Source organism: Oncorhynchus tshawytscha, linkage group LG18, assembly GCF_018296145.1.
Source record: "Oncorhynchus tshawytscha isolate Ot180627B linkage group LG18, Otsh_v2.0, whole genome shotgun sequence".
Taxonomy (NCBI): domain Eukaryota; kingdom Metazoa; phylum Chordata; class Actinopteri; order Salmoniformes; family Salmonidae; genus Oncorhynchus; species Oncorhynchus tshawytscha.
Window position 1 is genome coordinate 19418444 of NC_056446.1, and position 25047 is coordinate 19443490.

A 25047-nucleotide genomic window follows, 5' to 3' on the forward strand; every position below is an offset into this window, starting at 1 on the left:
CCTCAAAACTTCAGACATCTGTGGCATTGTGTTGTGTGAAAAAATGGCCCATTTTAGAGTGGCCTTTCACTGTCCCCAGCACAAGGGGTGCCTGTGTAATGAGCATGTTGTTTCATCCACTTCTTGATATGCTACACCTGCCAGGTGGATGGATAATCTTGGTAAAGGAGAAATGCTCACAAATAGGGATGTGAACACATTTGTGCACAACATTTTTGAGAAATAAGCGTATTGTACATTTGTTGCATTTCTGGGATCTTTTATTTCAGCTTATCAAACATGGGACCAACACTTTACATGTTGCAGTCATATTTTTTTCAGTGTAGAGTAAGGAGTCACATCGGCTCTATTCATGACCAGCTACACGCATAAGCAGTTGCTTAGGGCCCCCGGCCGCTAGTGGAGTACACTAAGTAACATTTTGAAATTTGGTTGTGCATTAGCAGTGTCTCTCTTATTTTGTCAGTCACTCAATTAGTTGATCAGCTAACTATTTAGATTGATAAGTTAGTTTTAGCAATTACTTAAACTTATAGTAATCATGGCTGTATACCAACTGGCCATGTTCCCAGATGTCCTGACCTCCAGGGGGCCCCCATTGATTTTGTTAGTCACTTTTACTCAGTTATCAATAACATGACATAAGTCATGGCAAAATGTGTACATTTGCAGGAAAATAACTTTAAAACTACCAACATCACCCCATGGCAAAATGGGTATAATTGCAGGAAATTAGCTTTAGAACTGCAAAAATGTATCTCTGCCCCTTTTATAACAAATGTCATGCAATTATACTCATTTTGCATTTATCTCCACCCTACGGAAAAATGTGTAGAATTGTAGGAAATTAACTTAACATTTTCTCCATTGTCAATGTGGCCTGCCGGAATCCCCCCATCTAATTTCCTTAATTTTGTGGCATAGGTCAAATACTTTCTATAGAACAAACTTCACGTCATAGTCAACCGAAATGAATTTTTAATGTATGTGTGTTATATTAAAACAGAGGAGGAAGTAAAATGTAGGCAAGCAATAAACATTTCAGAACAACTACTTGAATAAGACGTGGGAGAGATGACGAATTTTGACAAAAATATGTATTTACAGACTAATACACTTGAAACAAATAGCCAAACCGAAAACTGCAGACATTACTAGTGCCTCCCCGCAATCAAACCGACATTAAAAATATAATGAAATGCAGCCCAACGTGAACAGGAATCTCAACTAGCAACAAGTCGCAGCAACGAAAAATAGAGTGCGTGGGGGGGATTCTGGAAGGGGGAGCTTTTCCGCACAACACCCGCACCTCCTGATTTACAAATTAAGCACTGTATATACACATGTCCTGTATGATCCATGCATTTTAAGGTCACGATTAAATTGGTGGTAAACATTCTGTTCGTGATAAACATGAGGACCCCCAAGTAAGGGTTTTCTGCTATTACTCGAGATGATGGACATTATTTGCACGGAAGACTTATTAGAAGCAATTTAGTAGCATATGTTAGTCAAGTGTGAAGCAAGGCAGCAGTGTCGAAGCTATCAAGGAGAATGGGCGGCTCGTATCGCTTGTTCCTCCAACATAACGAACCGAATGAATGGCGACTCACGCATCTGATCACGGTGAGATGTGCATGTACTCCTTACAACTAAATCAACAACGTCGCCCGATATGTGTACTTGACATTTAAACAAGCCATCGTGATGACAGTCTTGAATGCTTACATCAGCACATTGGTTCAAACCTCATGCCGGTAAACCGAAGCACGAGTTGAAAGTTCACTTCAGTGGAAGGAGGTCCACGCGGACGTAAACTCATTTATTTATAGTTTAACATTTGAGTTATATAGTCAACTGGGGACTTGGCTTGGGAAATACGTTATGTTGATGTCCGTGGTAGTTAGTTTCTTGTTTGAAATAGAGCTAGCTTGTTACTGTAGCAAGCTAATGTTACACGTGCTATGTAGCAATCGCTGATGACCGTGTAACGTTATAATTTATCTAAACATTGTTAAACCCAGCGTGTCGGTTGCTAGCGTTTAACTTTATTTTTTTATTTGTTATTTTCAATTGTTGCTGTTGTGTCAAGCTCTTGTGGCCAGGTTGTAACATATTTCAAGACAAAGTTCCATGTGTCGAGATTGACCTGTCAAACATCGCGGTATCAACCCAATTCCATTCTGCAGAGTAGGGTTGTCAGGCAGTTACCACTCAGAACCCTACCACAAGCCCAGACAACTAGCCCAATTGTTTTGTTTCGCAGCAACAAAGTTGTTGCCACACTTAGCCAAACCACTTTTAACCCCATAACGCTAAATCAAATGAAGGAATATCAATTTATCTTGTAATGTGAAGAGCAAAATTCGGTTTTCCATCAGAACAATTATTGCTAGTTAACGTGACTAACCTAATAAAATAATTAAAATGCCATAAGAAATTATTCACTAACAAGAGCATAAATGCAACATGTGGAGTGTAGGCCCCATGTTTCATTAGCTGAAATAAAAATATCCCAGAAATGTTACATACACACAAAAAGCTTACTTCTCAAATGTTGTGCACAAATTTGTTTACATCCCTGTTAGTGAGCATTTCTCCTTTGCCAAGATAATCCAACCACCTGATCGGTGTGGCATATCAAGAAGATGATTAAGTAGCATGATCATTACACAGGTGCACCTTGTGCAGGGGACAAAAGGCCACTTTAAAATGTGCAGTTTTGTCACACGACACAATGTCACAGATGTCTCAAGTTTCACTGGAGTGTGCAATTGGCATGCTGACTGCAGGAATGTCCACCAGAGCTGTTGCCAGAGAATTGAATGGTAATTTACCACCTCGTTTTAGAATATTTGGCAGTATGTCCAACAGGCCTCACAACCGCAGACCACGTGTAACCACGCCAGCCCAGGACCTCCACATCCGGCATCATCACCTGCGGGATTGTCTGAGGGGAGGAGGGACGGGGTGCTGAGGAGTATTTCTGTCTGTAATAAAGCCCTTATGTGTGGAAAAATGTATTCTGATTGACTTGGCCTAGCTGCCAAGTGGGTGGGCCTATGCCCTCCCAGGCCCACCCATGTCTGCACCCCTGCCCAGTCATGTGAAATCCATAGATTAGGACCTAATTCATTTATTTCAATTGACTGATTTCCTTATGTGAACTGTAACTCAGTAAAATCGTTAATTGTTGCATGTTGCATTTTATATTTTTGTTCAGTGTAACTTGAGGGATGAAAGTTGGAAAGAGGATTTCGATCTCTGTTCAAGAGACACTTGGACAAACTTTAAAAAATGATCTTTCAATTGTGACTTGTGTGCCAGGTGTTAAGACTACAAACTGTTATAAATGGCCTATTTGGGAGATTAACATGTCATTTCAATAGGCTAGGCCTACTGACTAAAATCTGGGTTTATGGTTGTAATTAAACTTTGTCATAGTTTGGTTAGCTAGATGCAGGTAGCCTACAGCCCCTGATTGGACGGCATCTAGTTTCAGCCTACAGTAACCTAGGCAAGATGTAAAATGAACACTTTAGCAGCTTGTTTAGTTCAAATTGACAGACAAATGTATTCAACATGATAGCGAGGCAATTTTGAGATAGGAAGTGCTTCTGTTGCCCTGCTTGAATGGACTACTGAGGATGGGGTCATCATTTTAATCACTGAATCAAATATTAATAATGTGGATATGAACTGAATCGGCCTATGCTTGTCATCAACATTCAGGTAAAATAGTTTTTTAATATTATTTTGTAATTGTTGCCTAATCTGATAGACTGAAGGTTATAGTCAAATGCATTCTAATAACAGCTGATCGGCAGTTGCGATAGAACTGTGACCATGATCACAATTGAGAACTTCCAACTTCATTAACTAAACATGGCCATTAATAATTGCATAATAACACAAGGCTACAACAACAATAAACACAAGTTATAGGCTATGTATTAAATATGTTTGCCAACTCCAGGTAGGTTACCCATGGAGCACAATGTATTTGCAATGACTCCAGTGATATCATCATTTCAACATATTTATTGAATCAAATGGTAGGCTATCATTCTCCACTTTTGATGTCAGTTTCATTGTGGACTTTTACCAATATCACGGCACTAAAATGTCATGATACTTATACCAACATTTTAGAATACTTTTTCAGCCCTACTGATCCAAAGAACCTGCTACAAAATGTTTATAAATTCAGTTGAATTTAACCAACAGCCACTATAGTCTCAATAATATCCAGTTCACTTTCATGCGCATTGCACAGCTGTAATCAGCCAGCCTCATCCACAACCAGCCCTACTGCTCTTCTCTGTCCACTCTTCACCTGTCTATTCCACCTTCAGTTCTAAAACAATATATCATTTAGCCCTGATGGCTAGCAGGGATGCACACCCAGACCCTGATGAGTCTTCTGTTAGATTTGTACGTTTTGTTACATTGGAGCGGAGTGCAAAGCGAGCAATGTTGACACGTATCGTTTCATCACCTGTTATAACCAAGAGCACAGATCAGTCAGAGTAGACTTTGCAAGTTCACTGTCATGCTGCCTCTGAGTGTCAGAGGCTACACGCATGCAGCTTTACAGCAAAGAAAACGACTTGTCTCTAGCTTAAACGGTTAAAACAATATGACCCACGTTACCAGATATACCTTTTCTCTTTCTATCGGGATTCGTGTGCATTTTATATGATTTCACACATCATGTCGCGGGCCATTTTAAACTAATCCCGGGTCACTAGTTATTGGTTTGATAACAAACAACGTTGTACAATCATGTTACCAACTAACAACCTAGTAACTTGACATTAGGTTTAGGCAAATTTGTTTGGCCCAGGAAGAAAGGAAAAGGGTTTGCTACTCATGAGATGTGCTTCAAAAGGTAGGATTATAGGCCTAATGTAAGCCTAAACTATATCAACAATCGATTCAATTCTGGTGCTCCTTAAATTCTGTTTGTTGCCGAACATTTTAAAAGTTGGGAGCTGTGTGTGTGTTTTACGAGAGCGAGGGAGACGGTGTGGGAGGAAGAGTGTGTGTGTGTGTGTGTGTGTGTGTTTTACGAGAGCGAGGAAGAGTGTGTGTGTGTGTGTTAACTGAAGAGTAAAGGTTTCATGCAGTGTTTTCTCCTTACTGACACAATAACATGGAGATCATTATGCATGTATATCACAGGAGGTCGGTGGCACCTGAATTGGGGAGAACCGGCTTCTGTTAATGGCCGGTGCGGAAAGACTGGAATGGTATCAAACACATGGTTTCTATGTGTTTGATGCCATTCCAGCCAGTAGTATAAGCTGTTTCTCTTCAGCAGCCTGCACTGATGTATATTCCTTCCTCCCGTTCCTCCAGCCAAATCACAGGTAGGCCTTTGCAAATATGAGTAAATCAGCCATTTCTACGCAGCATTCTATTATGCAGTGTGAAGTTGTGTTGTAGACGTGTGAATTTCAGTGACAGTTTTTTGGAGAATGTTTATAAAACATGAACAAGCTTCCGGGGGGCGGAGCTAACCGGATGCTAGGCTACTTTTCTTTTTTCACCGTGGTATCGCGATACTTGGCCTGGTATCATATTGTTTGTATGTTGGTATCGAGAAATAAATGTTGGTATCGTGACAAGCCTACTGCCTGATAGTCAGCCGCAGGTCACAGCCAAAAATATATACAGTGGGGCAAAAAAGTATTTAGTCAGCCACCAATTGTGCAAGTTCTCCCACTTAAAAAGATGAGAGAGGCCTGTAATTTTCATCATAGGTACACTTTGACTATGACAGAGAAAATGAGAAAAAAAATCCAGAAAATCACATTGTAGGATTTTTAATGAATTTATTTGCAAATTATGGTGGAAAATAGACACCTGTCTATATAAGGTCCCACAGTTGACAGTGCACGTCAGAGCAAAAACCAAACCATGAGGTTGAAGGAATTGTACGTAGGGCTCCAAGACAGGATTGTGTCGAGGCACCGATCTGGGGAAGGGTACCAAAATAATTCTGCAGCATTGACTGTCCCCAAGAACACAGTGGCCTCCATCATTCTTAAATGGAAGAATTTTGGAACAAACTAGACTCTTCCTAGAGCTGGCCGCCCGGCCAAACTGAGCAATCGAGAAGGTGACCAAGAACCCGAGATCACTCTGACAGAGCTCCAGAGTTCCTCTGTGGAGATGGTTGTCCTTCTGGAAGGTTCTCCCACCTCTGTAGCACTCCACCAATCAGGCGGTAGAGTGGCCAGATGGAAGCCAATCCTCAGTAAAAGGCACATGACAGCCTGCTTGGAGTTTGCCAAAAGGTACCTAAAGGACTCTCAGACCATCAGTTTCAAGATTCTCTGGTCTGATGAAACCAAGATTGAACTTTGTGTCCTTAATGTCAAGTGTCATGTCTGGAGGAAAGCTGGTACCATGCCTATGGTGAAGCATGGTGGCCGCATCCTGCTGTGGAGGATGTTATTCAGCTGCAGGGACTGGGAGACTAGTCAGGATCGAGGGAAAGACAAACTAAGCAAAGTACTGAGAGATCCTTGATGAAAATCTGCTCCAGAGCACTCAGGACCTCCGACTGGGGCAAAGGTTCACCTTCCAACAGGAAAACAACCCTAAGCACACAGCCAAGACAAAGCAGGAGTGGCTTCGGGACAAGTCTCTGAATGTCCTTGAGTGGCCCAGCCAGAGCCTGGACTTTAACCTGATCAAACATCTCTTGAGACACCTGAAAATAGCTGTGCAGTGACACTCCCCATCCAACCAGACTTGAGAGGATCTGCAGAGAAGAATGGGAGAAACTCCCCAAATACTGGTTTGCCAAGCAGAGGTTGACCGATTTCAAGTTTTCATAACAATCGGTAATCAGAATTTTTGGACGCAGATTATTGCCGATTTACATTTCACTCTACGAGGAGACTGCGTGGCAGGCTGACTACATGTTACGCGAGTGCAGCAAAGAGCCAAGATACGTTTAATGCTCGCTAGCAACTTATCTTATAAAAAACAATCATTCTTAACATAATCACTAGTCTCCTCGTGGAGTGCAATGTAAGGCAGGTGGTTAGAGCGTTGGACTAGTAACCGGAAGGTTGCAAAAACGAAACCCCGAGCTGACAAGGTAAAAATATGTCGTTCTGCCACTGAATAAGGCAGTTAACCCACTGTTCCTAGGCTGTCATTGAAAATAAGAATGTGTTCTTAACTGACTTGCCTAGTTAAATAAAGGTGTAAAAAAAAAAATAATTTGGCAAATCGGTGTCCAAAAATACTGATTACCGATTGTTATGAATACTTGAAATCTTCCCTAATTAATCGGCCATTCCGATTTAATCGGTAGACCTCTAATAAGAATAGTTTCAAATTTAAACGTTTATTCGCCATGTGCACAGGATACAACGGATCTAAAATAATAACAATATAATAGACTAACGAATAAAAAACACAAGAACTATGATGCGTTATATAAATACGAGAATGATGTATATACAGGTCAGTGCCAGTACTTTATATTCAATGTGCAGGTGGGTTTATACATAACAAGTGACTGGAGAAGGATGTACATGTAAACAGGGCTGAAAGTGACTGGTTGTAGGAATATACACTGCTCAAAAAAATAAAGGCAACACTTAAACAACACAATGTAACTCAAAGTCAATCACACTTCTGAGAAATCAAACTGTCCACTTAGGAAGCAACACTGATTGACAATACATTTCACATGCTGTTGTGCAAATGGAATAGACAACAGGTGGAAATTATAGGCATTTAGCAAGACACCCCAATAAAGGAGTGGTTCTGCAGGTGGGGACCACAGACCACTTCTCAGTTCCTATGCTTCCTGGCTGATGTTTTGGTGACTGTTGAATGCTGGCGGTGCTTTAACTCTAGTGGTAGCATGAGACGGAGTCTACAACCCACACAAGTGGCTCAGGTTGTGCAGCTCATCCAGGATGGGACATCAATGCGAGCTGTGGCAAGAAGGTTTGCTGTGTCTGTCAGCGTAGTGTCCAGAGCATGAAGGCGCTACCAGGAGACAGGCCAGTACATCAGGAGACGTGGAGGAGGCCGTAGGGGGGCAAAAACCCAGCAGCAGGACCGCTACCTCCGCCTTTGTGCAAAGAGGAGCAGGAGGAGCACTGCCAGAGCCTTGCAAAATGACCTCCAGCAGGCCACAAATGTGCATGTGTCTGCTCAAATGGTCAGAAACAGACTCCATGAGGGTGGTATGAGGGCCCGACGTCCACAGGTGGGGGTGGTGCTTACAGCCCAACACCGTGCAGGACGTTTGGCATTTGCCAGAGAACACCAAGATTGGCAAATTCGCCACTGGTGCCCTGTGCTCTTCACAGATGAAAGCAGGTTCACACTGAGCACATGTGACATAGTCTGGAGACGCCGTGGAGAACGTTCTGCTGCCTGCAACATCCTCCAGCATGACCGGTTTGGCAGTGGGTCAGTCATGGTGTGGGGTGGCATTTCTTTGGGGGGCCGCACAGCCCTCCATGTGCTCGCCAGAGGTAGCCTGACTGCCATTAGGTACCGAGATGAGATCCTCAGACCCCTTGTGAGAACATATGCTGGTGCGGTTGGCCCTGGGTTCCTCCTAATGCAAGACAATGCTAGACCTCATGTGGCTGGAGTGTGTCAGCAAGAGGAAGGCATTGATGCTATGGACTGGCCTGCCCGTTCCCCAGACCTGAATCCAATTGATCACATCTGGGACATCATGTCTCGCTCCATCCACCAACGCCACGTTGCACCACAGACTGTCCAGGAGTTGGCGGATGCTTTAGTCCAGGTCTGGGAGGAGATCCCTCAGGAGACCATCCGCAACCTCATCAGGAGCATGCCCAGGCGTTGTAGGGAGGTCATACAGGCACGTGGAGGCCACACACACTTCTGAGCCTCATTTTGACTTGTTTTAAGGACATTACATCAAAGTTGGATCAGCCTGTAGTGTGATTTTTCCACTTTAATTTTGAGTGTGACTCCAAATCCAGACCTCCATGGGTTGATAAATTTGATTTCCATTGATACTTTTTGTGTGATTTTGTTGTCAGCACATTCAACTATGTAAAGAAAAAAGTATTTAATAAGAATGTCATTCATTCAGATCTAGGATGTGTTATTTTAGTGTTCCCTTTATTTTTTGGAGCAGTGTATAAATACTTATTGTAATATACTAATGGTAATATATATATATATGTGAACGGGAGTAATAGTGACCAGTAGCAGGATAAATACTAATGTTTATGGCAGTCAATAATCAATGAACAGCAGCGTAATGGAGTAATGCATCTAATCAATGTTAATTTTAGAAACCTGGGTAGATACCTGTGGATAGGTATATAATCAGTGTGGATAGTCTGTGGGCGATGGAGAGCAGTAGTTGTTTGGCTATTTAAGTCTTATGGCCAGGGGATAGAAGTGGTTTTGGAGTCTGTTTGTCTGAGCCATGATGCACCGGTTCTGCGTGCTGGATGGGAGTTTAGAGAACAGTCTATGTCTCGGGTGGCTGGAGTCTTTGGCACTTTCTCATTCCTTTCTCAGACACCGCTTGGCATGTACGTCCTGGATGGCTGGGAGCACTGATTACTTTATGAACCTCAATGACCTACATATATTGGGAGAAGGCAACCAAGTTGTTGGCAACACGTTTTCAATTGCCCCTGATCATGCATCAAGACTGGCATTTTAAGTAGCTTTCCCTGTTTCTATAAATACCTCTGGCTCTGCAGTAGTTATTTTTCTACCCTGTTGGAGACACACACACAATGCTGACCCATGCTGTGGCTGACTTTATGGCCTGAGACCAGACCAGCAGGGTCTCATTAAAGGAGCCATGAAAAATAACCCTCTGTAGCGACAATGAGCAGTGGGCACAGTGTTTCTGTCTCTCTGTTACACGGCTGGCACAGGGCAAGTGAAGCCCCAAAAGACACCACTGCTGTTTCAGCAGCTGTACAACCTGTAATTATATCAAACCTCACTATAAGTGAGTAGGTTGATTTGAATAGGCCCTAAACCTGTTTGCGTTTGCCAATGACTGTATCTAGCCTATTTGATGAGTCTGGAGTCACTCATGACCTTATTTACCATCATTTTCCTAACTGCTGGTATATTTAGGAGCCCAATGCATCGGTTTTGTTTTTCCTGTAGAGATTATGCTGCGGCATGGGCTGCTCTCTCTCGTTGTCTGTTGTACCTCAGAGGTGATGACTCCTAACGAGTGGTGTTTAATTGGTCAGACACCCTGGGTTTGATCACATAGGCTCAGGAGAATCACACAGACAGCCTGTCAAGGCAGGCTTTCACCGTTTGATCATCACAGACCTTGTGACTGGCAGAGATGATTCAACAGGATCACTAAGCCTTAGCCCTAAGCATTTAGCTGGTCAGAAATGGTTGCGATAGATGGTAGGCATTTTGCACTCTTTAACATTGCTGTAAGGACATTTTTTAAAATGTTTTATGTAATTTCTCATGGACAGATCTACATAAATATAACTGGTACCGTAGAATCTTTTGGGACTGAACGAGATGCGAGAAACCATAGTTCTGGTGTTTAGGTTTTTCGCTGGTTATTTGGACAAATCTCGATTCCGCAGGTGTTAGCATCTTTGGAATTTTGGAAGGGGAGATTGTATTTGGCCTGTAACTTGCAAAGAGAGAGGGTGGAGCTCCTCTTTCCGCTTCTCATTCTAGTGTCTCTTGGTCTCTTCTCTTAAGATGTATCGACCCATAACTTAATTGAGCAGCTGACCAATTACGCAAGACTTCAGTTCTGGGTTAACAGTTCAAAATTGATTAAATCTTTATTATTTCCTCACCCATCTACACACAATACCCCATAATGACAAAGTGAAAACATGTTTTTAGATTTGTTTGCGCATTTATTAAAAATGAAATACAGTTATCTAAATTACAAAAGTATTCACACCACTGAATCACCTTTTAGCAGCGATTACAGCTATGAGTCTTTCTGGGTAAGTCTAAGAGCTTTGCACACCTGGATTGTACAATATTTGCACATTATTCTTAAATTCTTCAAGCTCTGTCAAGTTGGTTGTTGATCATTGCCAGGCAGCCATTTTCAAGTCTTCCTATAGATTTTCAAGCCCGTTTAAGTCAAAACTGTAATTAGGCCACTCGGGAACAATCGATGTCATCTTGGTAAGCAACTCCAGTGTGCCTAAATGATTATCACCCTTTTTCTAAACTTTCTTGCCTAGCTAAAATATGAGACTTGATTCATTCTCAGCTAAGGTCTTTGAAATATATTGTAAATGTACATCAGTTTGGTTTTAGACCAGGTCATAGCACTATCTCTGCTGCATCCCTAGTTATAAATTATGTGGTTAACTGTATGGATAAAGGCAACGTGCTGCCCTCTTCATTGACCTGTCAAAGGCTTTCGATACTGTTGATCACCCACTGCTAATTCAGAAGCTTTCCTCAATTGGTCTAGGCCAGGCTGCATGTAACTGGTTTTAAAATGACTTGACAGAGAGAACTTTATCTACTTATGGTGTTAAATCAGGTTTCTTGGATATTATGAAAGGTGTCCCGCAGGGGTCGATTCTGGGTCCTGTACTTTTTGCTGTTTACCTTAACAATATCGACTTGTCTGTAAACAATTGTAACCTGCACTTGTATGCCGATGATACTGTTGTGTATGCTATTTACCCCACGGTTGACCAGGTTCTGTGAACTACAGTTTGCCTTTATTGTATTACAGACACACCTTATTCACCTGAAATTAGTATTGATTGCAGGTAAAACTAAGTATATGTTCTCTAGAGCGCATAAAATTAACTCTGATTTAAGTATATGTACTTTGGATGGTGTCCATATTGATTGTGTCCCTGCTTAAAAATATCTGGATAGATGAAAAGCTGTCCTTTTTAAATAGAATATTGAAGAGTTAGTTAAGAAGCTGAGAATAAAAATGGGCTTCTATAGAAATACACTACTGGACCAAAAGTTTTCTAACACCAATTCATTCAAAAGTTTTTATCTTTACTCTTTTCTACATTGTAGAATAATAGTGAAGAAATCAAAACTATGAAATGACACATAAATAATGGAGAAATCAAAAAGTGAATCAAAATCTATTTGATATTTTCAAAGTAGCCACCCTTTGCCTTGATGACAGCATTGCACACTTGCGTTCTCTCAACCAGCTTCAGGAGGTAGTCACCTGGAATGCATTTCATTTAACACGTGTGCTTGTTAAAAGTTAGTTTGTGGAATTTCTTTCCTTCTTAACTTCTTGGCGCACCCATCCCGTTAGCGGGATCATTTTCGTCAACATCCGCTGAATTGCAGAGCGCCAAATTCAAATTAAATTACTAAAAATATTTAATTTTCATGAAATCACAAGTGCAATATAGCAAAACACAGCTTAGCTTGTTGTTAATCCACCTGGCGTGTCAGATTTAAAAAAAACTTCAAGCTCAATGCTTGAAGAACAGCGACGAGCTGCTGGCAAAACGCACGAAAGTGCTGTTTGAATGAATGCTTACGAGCCTGCTGGTGCCTACCATCGCTCAGTCAAACTGCTCTATCAAACCATAGACTTAATTATAACATAATAACATACAAATACGAGCCTTAGGTCATTAATATGGCCAACTCTGGAAACTATCATCTCGAAAACAAGACATTTATTCTTTCAGTGAAATACTTTATCTAACGGGTGGCATCCATAAGTCTAAATATTCCTGTTACATTGCACAACCTTCAATGTTATGTCATAATTACGTAAAATTCTGGCAAATTAGGCGGCCCAAACTGTTGCATATACACTGACTCTGTGCAATCAACGCAAGAAAAGTGACACAATTTCACCTGGTTAATATTGCCTGCTAACCTGGATTTCTTTTATCAAAATATGCAGGTTTAAAAATATATACTTCTGTGTATTGATTTTAAGAAAGCCATTGATGTTTATGGTTAGGTACAGTCGTGCAACGATATGGCTTTTTTCGCAAATGAGCTTTTGTTAAATCATCCCCCGTTTGGCGAAGTTGGCTGTTTTTTTTTAGGAAGAAATAGTCTTCACAGAGTTCGCAACTAGCCAGGTTAGCAGGCAATATTAACTAAATATGCAGGTTTAAAAATATATACTTGTGTATTGATTTTAAGAAAGGCATTGATGTTTATGGTTAAGTACACATTGGAGCAAGACAGTCCTTTTTCGCGAATACGCACCGCATCGATTATGTGCAATGCAGGACACGCTAGATAAACTAGTAATATCATCAACCATGTGTAGTTAACTAGTGATTATGATTGATTGATTGTTTTTTATAAGATAAGTTTAATGCTAGCTAGCAACTTACCTTGGCTTCTACTGCATTCGCGTAACAGGCAGTCTCCTCGTGGAGTGCAATGTAATCAGGTGGTTAGAGTGTTGGACTAATTAACTGTAAGGTTGCAAGATTGAATCCCCTAGCTGACAAGGTAAAAAAAATCTGTCATTCTGCCCCTGAACAAGGCAGTTAACCCACTGTTTCCACTGTTCCTAACTGACTTGCCTTAAGTTAAATAAAGGATAAATAAAGGCGTACATTTTTTTTTTAATCGGCCAAATCGGCGTCCAAAAATACCGATTTCCGATTGTTACGAAAACTTGAAATTGGCCCTAATTAATCGGCCATTCCGATTAATCGGTCGACCTCTATCTCTGATGTCACGTAGGTTGATACATTGCTATGTTTTCATTTATAAGGCCTTTTTACAAAAAGTCCCACTATACCTAAGATCTTTGCTAAACTTTAGACCTATGAGTTACCACACCTGGTCTCAGGGATAGAAAATCCTTTGGTCTCAGGGATAGAAATTCCTTTGGTCTCTACTGAGTTAGGTAAATTAGGCTAAGTTAGGTTTAGTCAGCTTTTATTTGTTGAACAATCTTCAAAATCTTCTTAATTTATGTTTTTGTGCCTCTAGGGCAATTTAGAAAGCTGATTGAGGACCTTTATTACTGTTTTTTAAGGCCATGTTTTTCTTTCTGCTTGCATTTTGTAATTTATATTTTGATGTGAGTATTTTCTGTCATTTATGAAATTCAGGTATCTGTAAAAGAGACTCCCTGATAAAATAAAGGTTCAAATAAATATTTGGCCTTGTATTTTAGGTTATTGTTCTGCTGAAAGGGGAATTCATCTCCCAGTGTCTGTTTTGAAAGCAGACTAAGCCAGGTTTTCCTCCAGAATTGTGCTCTATTCAGTTTCTTTTTATCCCAAAAAAACCAATGTAGTCCTTGCTGATTACAAGCACACCCATAACATGATGCAGCCACCACCATGCTTGAAAATATGGAGTGGTACTCAGTGATGTGTTGGATTTGCCCCACACATAATGCTTTGTATTCAGGACATAAAGTGAATTTAAATGCCAATTTTTGCAGTTTTACTTTCGTGCCTTATTGCAAACAAGATGCATATTTTTGAATATTCTGTTTCTGTACAGGCTTTCTTCTTTTCACTCTTTCAATTAGGTTAGTATTGTGGAGTAACTACAATGTTGTTAATCCATCCTCAGCTTTCTCCTATCACAGCCATTAATTAAACTCTAACTGTTTTAAAGTCACCATTGGCCTTCCTCTCCGGCAACTGAGTTAGGATGAACACCTATATCTTTGTAGTGACTGGATTTATTGATACTGGGTATATTGATTCAAATTTCTACCCATCTACCAATAGGTGCCATTCTTTGAGAGGCATTGGAAAACCTTCCTGGTCTTTGTGGTTGAATCTGTGTTTGAAAGTCACTGCTCGACTGAGGGACCTTACAGATAATTGTACAGAGATGGGGTCGTAATTATAAAATTATGTTGAACACTATTTTTTTGCACACAGTGAGTCAATTAAACTTGTGTGACTTGTTACTTATTTAGGCTTGCCATAACAAAGGGGTTGAATATGAATTGACTCGAGACATTTCAGATTTTCATTTTTAATTAACTTGAAAACATGTCTCTAAACATAATTCCAGCATTATGGGGTATTGTGTGTAGGCCAGTGACAGAACATCTCAATATAATCCATTTAAAATGCAGGCTGTACCACAACAAAATGTGGAGAAGTCAAGGAGGTGAGAATACTTTGTGAAGGCTCTGCTAAGTGCAGACCTGAAGGACTCCTTATCAGGACACACAAGGCTGTTTAAATGGGGTTCGGACACATCTGCCACATCATAGAGACACAACATTCATAACCTTGTGTTTATCCTTTAGCATAAATATTTTAGAAAACCTCCCCCTCTCCTTTGGAAATGGTACTAACTTTTCCCTTTCAGAATGATACTTCCTCTGTATAGCCAGCATAGTTTTCTTAATGTCACAGGAATCAAGGTGTTCTTCTGAAGTGCTTTATGCACTCTCTTTACACAGCTCATCCCCTGAGAGGGTACTCATTATCGTTACCTGTAATAGGAGCCCATCGTTAATTAAGAGCAGCTCAGTAAATCAAATAAAAAAATCACTGTCACATGCGCCAAATACAACAGGTGCAGACCTTACAGTGAAATGCATACTTACAAAGCCCTTAACCACCGATGCTGTTTTAAGAAAATACCCCCCAAAAAGTAGGATATAAGAATAACAAATAATTAAAGAGCAGCAGTAAATAACAATAGCGGGGCTATATACAGGGGGTGCAGGTACGGAGTCAATGTGTCAACGTATAGGCTAGTAGGTATTGTCATGCATGAGGAAATCAAATTAGCCATAATTACCCAGAAAGGTTGGCACATTTTCTTTGCCATAAATCAATGCAGTGAAAGCATAGCTACAGGCTCAAGCAGATTATCATAATCATCATTGGTCCAGCCTACTGGCCTATATTTGTTGAAGCCAGTCACGGGGACTGCTGTAAAATGCAGTCACAAGGTTTACGTAAAATGTAATAGACTTGGGTTTTCTCTCGGTGACCTGTAAAAGGACAATGCTGTGTTGTTGGGCGGTGTGTGTGTGTCATGCTCTATCGCTTTCTCCCTCTATCAGAGACCGGATGCCCTTGGTGGAATCGGACGACCGTGGTGGAATCGGACGTCAACTGAAATGTTCACTTGCTTCCTGTATAAAGTTACAGCATATAAAGTATACACTACCGTTCAGAAGTTTGGGGTCACTTAGAAGTGTCCTTGTTTTTGAAAGGAAAGCACTTTTTGTCCATTTTAAAATGACATCAAATTGATCAGAAATGCAGTGTAGACATTGTTAATGTTGTAAATGACTATTGTCACTGGAAACGGCTGATTTGTTATGGAATATTGTGGTGGCATTTTTCTGCTTTACCAAATGAGGATAGTTACAAACTTCACACACCAGTCAGAGTTATACTTAAACTACATATTTTTGTAATAAGAGCTTCGCAATAGCCTTTTTGACTTTCAATGATGCGCTATCTCTAATGAACCATTTGAAAAGTGACTACAGAAAAATACAAAGATCTTTTATAGCCAAGATAAACCCCTCTCAACTTACATGACTAACCACAGATCTTAAGAACTGTTCACAAAAAAAGGCTTTTTTGGGCTTCCCGGGTGGCGCAGTGGTCTAGGGCACTGCATTGCAGCGCTAGCTGTGCCACCAGAGACTCTGGTTTCGCACCCAGGCTCTGTCGCAGCCGGCTGCGACAGGGAGGTCCGTGGGGCGACGCACAATTGGCCTAGCGTCGTCCGGGTTAGGGAGTGTTGGGCCGGTAGGGATATCCTTGTCTCATCGCGCACCATTGACTCCTGTGGGTGCGGGCGCAGTGCACGCTAACCAAGTTCGCCAGGTGCATAGTGTTTCCTCCAACACATTGGTGCGGCTGGCTTCCGGGTTGGATGCTCGCTGTGTTAAGAAGTGGGGTAAAAGGGGGTAAAATAAAAAAGAAATACTTTTTCTTGAGAAAGGAGTATCCCTTAGCCAGATAACATTCGCTATTAATTAGCGTTGAGTTTGGTACCTCAGACGAGGTTCTAATCTCGTTCCTGGTACTTTATAGTACAAAAACACCAACTCATCCAATGGCATATATCAATTGTCAATTCTAGATACTCCCATCTCAAGTAAACCCCTCTTGACCCAACTCTTGGACAAGCTCACTGAGGGGAGTGAGCCTCTAGGTCATACACTATCCCAGGATAAGTGTAACATCAGAGAGGACATACAATGTTTCCAGACACTGCCATGCACCTCCCCCCAATGGGAAAAGAAGGGAGTGACTGGCGCACAGACATTGTGGAGACAAGTAATTGGTTCCCCATTAATCACGCCATCCCTTCACATGGCTTAAGAATAGGTGAAGACAATGTTCCATTATGTCTTCTTCCCTTTCTGATATTCTGCATAGCACCAGGGACATGTGAAAGACCAACCTGACCTCTTCCGTCTCTGGGCCCCAGGTGACTGAGCCCCTGTCACTGAGGGAAAAGTGCAACTGCCAACACTATAGTCCGAAAGGATACATTCTAATGACAAGTATCTCACATAAGCATATTATGCAAATAAAACAAACATCTTAATTATCTATGTTACCCAACTAATTCTGATTAATCCGCCACAATATCTACATAGGTGTACAGAGGCCCATTATCAGCAACCATCACTCCTGTGTTCCAATGGCACGTTGTGTTAGCTAATCCAAGTTTATAATTTTAAAAGGCTACTTGATCATTAGAAAACTCTTTTGAAATTGTTAGCACAGCTGAAAATTGTTGTGCTGATTAAAGAAGCAATAAAACTCGCCTTTATAGTAGTTGAGTATCTGGAGCATCAGCATTTCTGGGTTCGATTACAGGCTCAAAATGTCCAGAAACAAATAACTTTCTTCTGAAACTCATCAGTCTATTCTTGTTCTGAGAAATGAAAGCTATTCCATGCGAGAAATTGCCAAGAAACTGAAGATCCCGTACAGCGCTGTGTACTACTCCCTTCACAGAACAGCACAAACTGGCCCTAACCAGATGTCTTCTGTGCCCATATGAATAACCTTTATGATGTAACTGGAATGATGAGATGGATGTTCTTCTACTGCCGTACGATGTTCGATCTTGTCTAGCCATCTTGTCTCAAGAGGACCACAATGGAAATAAGTCCCAGACATTGTTATCCTTGATTTTATTCATATGGCTTTTTCAAGTTTTGTGTGCTTGTTTTTTGAAAACTGTTGAATTAATAAACTAAACTAAAAGACATCATGGGAAGATCAAAAGAAATCAGCCAAGAAGTCTGGTTCGTCCTTGGGAGCAATTTCCAAATGCCTGAAGGTACCACGTTCATCTGTACAAACAATAGTATGCCAGTATAAACACCACGGGACCACATAGCTGTCATACCTCTCAGGAAGGAGACGTTTAAAGTACTTTTACGTACTTTGGTGCGAAAGGTGCAAATCAATCCAAGAACAACAGAAATGGACCTTGTGAAGATGCTGGAGGAAACGGCTACAAAAGTATCTATATCCACAGTAAAATGAGTCCTATATCGACATAACCTGAAAGGCCGCTCAGCAAGGAAGAAGCCACTTCTCCAAAACCGCCATAAAAAGCCAGACTATGGTTTGCAACTGCACATGGGGACAAAGATCGTACTTTTGGGAGAAATGTGCTCTGGTCTGATGAAACAAAACTGTTGAACTGTTTGGCCAGAATGACCATTATGTTTGGAGGGAAAAGGGGGAGGCTTGTCAGCCGAAGAACACCATCCCAACAGTGAAGCACGGTGTTGGCAGCATCATGTTGTGGGGGTGCTTTGCTGGAGGGACTGGTGCATTTCACAAAATAGCTGGCATCACGAGGAAGGAAAATTATGTGGATATATTGAAGCAACATCTCAAGACATCAGTCATAGCTTGGTCACAAATGGGTCTTCCAAATTAACAATGACCCCAAGCAAACAGCAAAGTTGTGCCAAAATGGCTTAAGGACAAAAAAACGAGGTATTAGTGGCCATCACAAAGCCCTGACCTCAATCCTATAGAACATTTGTGGGCAGAACTGAAAAAGCATGTGAGAGCAAGGAGGCCTACAAACCTGACTCAGTTACACCAGCTTTGTCAGGAGGAATGGGCTAAAATTCACCCAACTTATTGTGGGAAGCTTGTGGAAGACTACCCGAAACGTTTGACCCAAGTTAAACCATTTTAAAGGCAAGGCTACCAAACACTCAATTAGTATATGTAAACTTCTGACCCACTGGGAATGTGATGAAAGAAATAAAAGCTGAAATCATTCTCTCTATTATTCTGACATTTCACATTCTTAAAATAAAGTGGTGATCCTATCTGACCTAAAACAGGGACTTTTTACTAAGATCAAATGCCAGGAATTGTGAAAAACTGAGTTTAAATGTAGTTGGCTAAGGTCTACGTAAACTTCCGACTTCAACTAATGTATACATACATTTTACATGCATGAGACTTTTATATACAGCAATCACATAACAACAATACATTACTGAACATAATATATTTAATCCCACCCATCAGCCACTCTCAACCAATCCCACCTATCACCATAGACTATCCTTGTTTGGTTTTCATGTGCCATATATTTTTCAATTGTGATGTTTTACACACATTTTGAACCTTTTCTAATCGCGTAGTATCCACAGATTATGAGCTAAAGATAAACTTTCCTGGGAGGATTATTATTATTGATTGACTGACTGACTTTCCAAATAGCTCCAACACTGCTATTTGTAAGGTACATTTTAAGTGAATGTTGTGATTATTATTATTCTTTTTTTACTATTCCTGAACCTGTGACCAGAAACAAGCTACATAGGGGCAATACCAGAATAAGTTATCTAGTGATTCTGTCTCTTCACAGCAAAATCTACGGAGCTGAGATTGTTGTATGCCCCATATATATAGCATTATGTTGGTGGCAACAGAATTATTAGTCTAATCTCTTTTGACCTAAACTGCTTTTGTTTTAATGATGAGTATTGTATTGAGTGGCCTCAAAAAGTGCATTTAAAGGTGTCCCATACAATCAGGGGATCTGCTTTACCTACAGTGCCTTCGGGAAGTATTCAGACCCCTTGACTTTTTCCACATTTTGTTACGTTGCAGCCTTATTCTAAAATTGCTGTGGATTTGTTTTTATTTAATCAATCTACACACACTACCCCATAATGACAAAGCGAGGGCAGGTTTTTAGAAATTTTTACAGATGTATTAAAAATTAAAAACATACCTTATTTACATAACTATTCAGACCGTTTGCTATGAGACTTGAAATTGAGTTCAGGTGCATCCTGTTTCTGTTGATCAGCCTTAAGATGTTTCTACAACTTGATTGGAGTCCACCTGTGGTAAATTAAATTGATTGGACATGATTTGAGACACCTGTCTATATAAGGTCCCACAGTTGACTGTACATGTCAGAGCGAAAGCCATGAGGTCGAAGGAAGGAATTGTCCATGGAGCTCCGAGGCAGGATTGTGTCAAGGCACAGATCTGGGGAAGGGTACCACGACTTAATGACAATCGCCCTGTAGCACTCACCTCTGTCATCATGAAGTGCTTTGAGAGACTAGTTAATTAAAACCTCTTAAGGATCTGCCGCTTTTTTTCAATTTTATCCTAAAATGACATACCCAACATACCCAAATCTGACAGGAATGTAGGAGAATATAAAAGATCATCCAAATTGAAAAACAACCGTTCTTTTGTATTTTTTTTGTACCATCATCTTTGAAATGCAAGAAAGAGGCCAAGTATTATTCCAGCCCAGGTGCAATTTAGATTTTGGCCACTAGATGGCAGCAGTGTATGTGCAAAGTTTTAGCCTGATCCAATGAACCATTTCATTTATGTTAAAATATTTTTTGTGCCCTTTTTTTATTAATAACTTTTCATGTTCAAAATTGTGCACTCTTCTCAAACAATGGCATAGTATTCTTTCACTGTAATAGCTACTGTAAATTGGACAGTACAGTTAGCTTCAGTTCTTGTTCATCTTTCTGCCAATTTCAGATATGTCTATGTCCTGGGAAATGTTATTTACAACCTCATGCTAATCGCATTAGCCTACGTTAGCTCAACCATCCCTTGGATGGGACACCGATCCCGAAGAATTTTTAAGGATCGTAGCACCTCCACCTTACCTGACACCCTAGACCCACTTCAATTTGCATACCGCCCCAATAGATCCATAGACGAAGCAATCGCCATCATATTGCAGACTGCTCTATCCCATCTGGACAAGAGGAATACCTATGTAAGAATGCTGTTTATTGACTATAGCTCAGCATTCAACACCATAGTACCCTCCAAGCTCATCATTAAGCTCGAGGCCCTGGGTCTGAACCCCACCCTGTGCAACTGGGTCCTGGACTTCCTGACGGGCCGCTCCCAGGCGGTGAAGGTGACTGTGTGAACAAGGAGCACAGGAGGGGGCTGAGCACGCACCCTTATGGGGGCCCCGGTGTTGAGGATCAGCGGAGTGGAGGTGATGTTTCCTACCTTCACCACCTGGGGGGCTGCCCGTCTCGAAGTCCAGAACCCAGTGGCACAGGGCGGAGAGGATTCTTTAAATTAAGGATTTCTACAGGGAGATCCTTAATAAAACCTGCTCAGGACCTCCGAGTGGGGCAAAGGTTCACCTTCCAACAGGACAATGACCCTAAGCACACAGCCAAGACAACACAGGAGTGGTTTGGGGACAAGTCTCTGAATGTCCTTGAGTGGCCCAGCCAGAACCCAGACTTGGACCCAATTTTGAAATTCTCTGGAGAGACCTGAAAATAGCTGGCATAGCTTGAGAGGATCTGTAGAGAAGAATGGGAGAAACTTCCCAAATACATGTGTGCCAAGCTTGTAGCGTCACACCCAAGAAGACTCTGTAATCGCTGCAAAAGGTGCTTCAACAAAGTACTAAGTAAAGGGTCTGAATACTTATGCAAATGTCAAATTTCATATTTTTTTTTAAATTAGCTAATATTTCTAAAAACCTGGTTTTGCTTTGTCATTATGGGTTATTGTGTGTGTGTGTGTGTATGTATATATATATATATATATATATATTAGAATAAGGCTAACTTAACAAAATGTGGAAAAAGTCAAGGGGTCTGAATACTTTTCGAAGGCACTATGTTCTGCAGAAAAAAGTCAACGACTGCAATTTAAAATGTGTCTTATTCGTACCGTTAACTTGAATCAGTTTAACCCAGTGTTAACCAGCCCGCCACACACTAATAGAGACTACTCTGTTGACATTACCCAATCCATTTACCGGTGCGTATCTGAACAATAACATGTCCTTTACATTTTCAATATTGAGATTTATTTTTAAATGTAAAAAGATAATGACATCAATTATTTAAGGATCGTATAGGCCTACTCTAGTAGAGGTTTTTAATTTCAGAGTCCTTTATCCTTGCCCGACATTAGGTCTGTTAATATTTATTTGAGTTATATCTTGACATCTATTACTTCCGATTCACAAGTTTACTTCACCGTACACATTTCAGTAAGTCCAGATTGTCTACATTCTACCCAAATATTGTGTGTGAAGGCTCCTTGGCAGACTTGACCCAGATGTTCTGGGCCTGACCCCGTCTGGCAGACTACTGGTCCACTATATTTACCTGTCTGAAGCATTTGAGTTGCAGCCCAGTGTAGAAATATCTATTTTTGTAGTACCAAAAGACAATCCTTCCCTGACCAATAAGACTGCTAGATACCATTGCCTCCCTGTTGGCCTGCGGAAGGATTTTGGATTGTAAATCTGTCAATCCTCCCTTAGCCTCTCTTTGGCTCAAAGATTTGATGCGATTCCTAAAATTAGAACAAATAAAGTATACCATTAGAGGGTCAACCAACAAATTTTATTCCACCTGGGACACGATGATATCTTATTTTAAACTTTCTCCAGATTAGTACTCTTGGGCCCCACCCCCACCCATTGAGGTTCCAGCTATATGGGCCTATAAGATCACCTGAAATTGTTGGGCTATTAAGTTTTTGCTTTGTATTTAAGAAACATTATGTTGTAAACGTTTTTGTTTTCTGATATGTCCCTCAATGACTTTGCCTTTATTTTTAGAATGTGTTTGAAGGCATTCTGGAGGGGCATCTTTCATTAACTGTGAATAAAAATATTATGTATAAAAAAGGCAACTTGAGAGGATAATTTACTGTCAGACATACTGTGTCGTCCTACTTTGAAGTGTAACCTGGAGTGAATGAGGAGAAGTCAGGTAGTTTATTGTTAACACACAGCCGGAGCTTTAAACTTCTGCATCCCTTGGAATCTAGGAATTATGATGATGATTGCACAATGTAAGGACTGAAGTCATGGCACTGACCCCTCACTTACTTACACTAGCTCACCCTCTCATACCTTCACACACACTCTCTCGCATTAACACATGACCGCTTGCTCTGAGGACTAATGGAATGAGAGCTCAGCGTCTCACCAGATCTCCTTGACTCGCCTCGCTCTGCAGGAAGCTGCCAGTTATGCAGGACAGGACAGTTCAGATCAGCTGGAATTGGGTGTGTTGTCAAAAGGCATGTTGTGTGAAAGAAAGTATTGCATGTTTTGACTGGTAGAACAGTGAAAGTGATTTATAGTGTGGTGGGTCCTGATGTTTTGACTGGTAGAACAGTGAAAGTGATTAAGAGTGTGGTGGGTCCTGATGTTTTGACTGGTAGAACAGTAAAGTGATTACAGTTTTGACTGGTAGAACAGTGAAAGTGATTAAGAGTGTGGTGGGTCCTGATGTTTTGACTGAAGAACAGTGAAAGTGATTAAGAGTGTGGTGGGTCCTGATGTTTTGACTGGTAGAACAGTGAAAGTGATTTATAGTGTGGTGGGTCCTGATGTTTTGACTGGTAGAACAGTGAAAGTGATTAAGAGTGTGGTGGGTCCTGATGTTTTGACTGGTAGAACAGTGAAAGTGATTTATAGTGTGGTGGGTCCTGATGTTTTGACTGGTAGAACAGTGAAAGTGATTTATAGTGTGGTGGGTCCTGTTGTTTTGACAGTTGATAATACAAATATTGTCAGTAAGTAGAGACTGTAAATGATAGTTTGTTTAGTGGCAGTGCAAACGATGGGTAGGATCAAGTTTGGTATTATAATGTGCCCTTATACTTTTAAAACAATAACCTAGATGTTCTGAATGATCATTTCTGTGGTAACTGTGTTATGAAAACCACTTTATGTTGTTGCAGGTCTTCCCTTTGCCTTCTACAGGGGCTTATGATTGGCGCCTATGAGGAAGACACTCCCACAGCTTGGCTATTATTAAGTTCCAGGTTCTGTGTGAGACGGCCAACCTCAGACCACCGTTCGCCAGCCAGCCCAACCACTGACACGGTAAGACCTGCTTCAAGCGTATCAATTAGCTCTCTCTCTCCCTCACTCTGCCTCTCTCCTCTCTCTCTATTCCCTGTCTTGTCTATATTCCCCTCCCTCGCTCTCTTTTCCCTCATTCTCTCCCATGCCTATTAGTTATTTAACTATCAGTATTGTCCCTGTCCTGTAAATGCATGAGTCGGGGTCACAATAGGATGTTATCCTTGCATCAGTGAGGTGATGTAAACGGCGTACTGTAAATACTGTAGGCATGCCCCACTATAATGCCTGTCTGCTCGCTGAGGGAGTGAGAGACTGTGAAGACCTCAGACACTGCGATCTCTGTCAGTTGCACTGTGAGGTGAATGTATCATTGTGTGTTAGGCCGCTGATTAACTAACTGTTGTGATGTTAAGGAGTTAGGCTAGGTCAGTCTGCCCTGGCTCACACTCACTGTGGTGTGTGTCAATAGACCGCAAACCGTCAGTGTGTTGGAACCTTGAGAACTAATGCGCATTTGATTAGCACTTTTATCAGCAGCGACTGTGTTGCCATGGCAGACGGACCTACCATAGAGAGGATTTACCATGGGTTTCAATGTTACTGAGACGCTCTGAAATGGAAGAGTAACCAAGTGGAAAATGAATAGATGTGAATTATATTTGGTTATAGGGCAGTGTGAAATGTTCCCATCAGAGCACCTACTGTATGCATTGCGTGTATCTAGCTCTTCATGCTTGTCGAGAA

The 25047-nt window shown here is 41.1% G+C and overlaps 1 protein-coding gene across 2 annotated transcripts in view; it reads left to right on the forward strand.

Moving 5' to 3' along the window:
• Positions 1-1313: 1313 nt before the first annotated feature.
• Positions 1314-25047, forward strand: part of LOC112261915 (sodium-dependent multivitamin transporter-like) — a 32256-nt gene continuing 8522 nt past the window's right edge. The window contains exons 1-2 of one of the 2 annotated variants that reach the window (XM_024437557.2): positions 1314-1626; positions 24177-24321. The gene's annotated coding sequence lies outside the window, so the exon portion shown is untranslated. Of the gene's footprint in view, positions 1627-23179; positions 23496-24176; positions 24322-25047 lie in introns of those variants that run through there. The other variant, XM_024437559.2, reaches the window with a different exon arrangement.